Source organism: Fukomys damarensis, unplaced genomic scaffold (assembly GCF_012274545.1).
Source record: "Fukomys damarensis isolate Sample0158 unplaced genomic scaffold, DMR_v1.0_HiC HiC_scaffold_39, whole genome shotgun sequence".
In the NCBI taxonomy this organism is placed as follows: domain Eukaryota; kingdom Metazoa; phylum Chordata; class Mammalia; order Rodentia; family Bathyergidae; genus Fukomys; species Fukomys damarensis.
In genome coordinates, this window is record NW_022900951.1 from 110,397,767 (window position 1) to 110,399,985 (window position 2,219).

A 2,219-nucleotide genomic window follows, 5' to 3' on the forward strand; every position below is an offset into this window, starting at 1 on the left:
ACTAATGTAATACATTTTCCTAACAATTTTGGGCAATATCACAATGATGTGTCCTATTGCATGCTTTAACCTAAGGTCATCAGATACACAGATTGCTGTAGAAAGGAGTGTTTATCTCCAACTAGGATATAGATGTGCCAAGTAGCTGCTCATGCCTTTGATGAGAAGCTGAATCTCACATATACAAATTGTTGGTTTATTAAAGAATAGGAATATTGCCATGCTAGTTTAGTCCATGATATAAATTCCATACACTTATGATTATGGCATTTCCTTTTTACACTGAAATAGGAGAATATGAGAATGGATGTTTCTGTGTAATGGTTTTGCCAAACAACATTTTGCCAGTCAGTGAAAAATCTACCAAATTTATCTGTTCTGAATGCTCATGGACTTTCTGCAAATTCAAAACAAACGCCTCATTTTCATTTTGTAATTTGAAAAAAGCCCCACTTGTAGTAGATTATGGACAAATGTGTGCTCAGTCGTCAGCATGTGGATAGCCAGTTTTTCCAGCACTATTTGTTTAAGAGGGTATCTTTTTTTTCAGAATGTAGGTTTTTGGTCCCTTTGTAAAAAACAAGACGGCTGTGGGTACATGAGGTTGTTTCTGTGTCATCTTTTCTATTGTGTTATACATGCCTAGTTTTGCTCCAGTGTCATGTTGTTTTGTTACTATAGCTTTGTAGTATAACTTGAAATCGCATATTGTGATACCTCCCACTGTCTCAGGATTGCTTTGGCTACACTGAGTCTTTTTTTTAACTCCATATGAATTTTAGAATTTTTCTAGTTCTGTGATGAATTCTGTTGGTATTTTAATAAGAATTGCATGAAATCTATAGATCACTTGTGGTGATATGGCCATTTTAACGGTATCAATTCTTCATAAGCAATAATAAGGGATGCATTTCCATTTTCTAATTTCCTCTTGAATTTATTTATTCAAAATTCTGTAATTTTCATTATATAAGTATTTCATGGGCCAGGGATTTAGCTCAGTGGTGCCTTGCAAGTGCAAGGACTGGAGTTTGGTCCCCAGTACCAAAAAAAAAAAGTCTTTCACTCCCTTCATTCAGTTTATCCTTAGGTATTTAATTTTTTAAGCAATTGTGAGTGAAATAGTTTTCCTGGTTTTATCCTCAGTGGGTTCATTTTTGTTGCATAGAAATGCTACTGATTTTTGTGTGTTGAGTTTTGTATCCTGCCACTTTACCGAAATATTTTTTTATCAGATCTATCAGTCTTCTGGTAGAGTACTTTGGTCTTCTATGTTAAGAATTATATCATCTGCAAATGGGTATAACTTGACTTCTTTTCTATTCATATCCCTTTTATTTTTTTTCTTTTGCCTTATTGCTGTCACTAAAGAATCAAGCACTATATTGAACATAACTGGTGAGAGTGTACACTCCTCTCATTCCTAATTTTAGATGAAATACTTTCAGTTTTTCCCCATTCTGTATGATTTTGGCTGTAAGTTTCTCATATATGGATGGCTTTTAACATAATTACTTGAAGAAATCTCAAAGCCTCAATTTGTTGAACCTAAGGTAAATGCTTGTTGCTCTCTTTGGCCCCTGTGGCTGGACACAAGGAATACAAAACAAATTTTCTGACAAGCAGATATGACACCCAAATATGCCAAAGTAAACCCAGGGAGTACTGATGGAGAAGAAAGCAAACACCAGATAGCTAAGCCTCCCACCTAGGACTGCATTCGTTGTGCCCCATAGTTTCTGGTATATTGTACTGTCACTGTTTCATTCTAGGAATTGTTTAATCTCATTCTTGATTTCTTCTGTGCATTGAGTATTCTGGAGTGTGTTATTTAATGTCTAGGTGTTTGTACATTTTCTGTAGAATTGGGAGGGAGGATGAGAAACCAGGCCCAGTATGTGTGGTTTTTGGAGGTGGTTGATTCTGAAGGTTCTGGCATTAAGTCCAGCAGGTTGCTTGAATATCCACCACACTGCCTACATCTGGCATTGACGTCTGTGGTCTGTTTGCTTTCTCTGTTCAACAAGTGAGAGAAGACAAGCCTGAGCTTGGATGGTTATCACAGCCTGGGATGTGCAGTCAGAGGGGTCTCTGTAGCAGGGGAGCATCTCAAAAATCCACAGGCTGCACAGATACGCAACAGATATGTGGTTAGAGGTGCACAGAGGCATATAGAATGTGGGAGTTGCTAGAGGGGCTACAGACTTAGGGCATATACC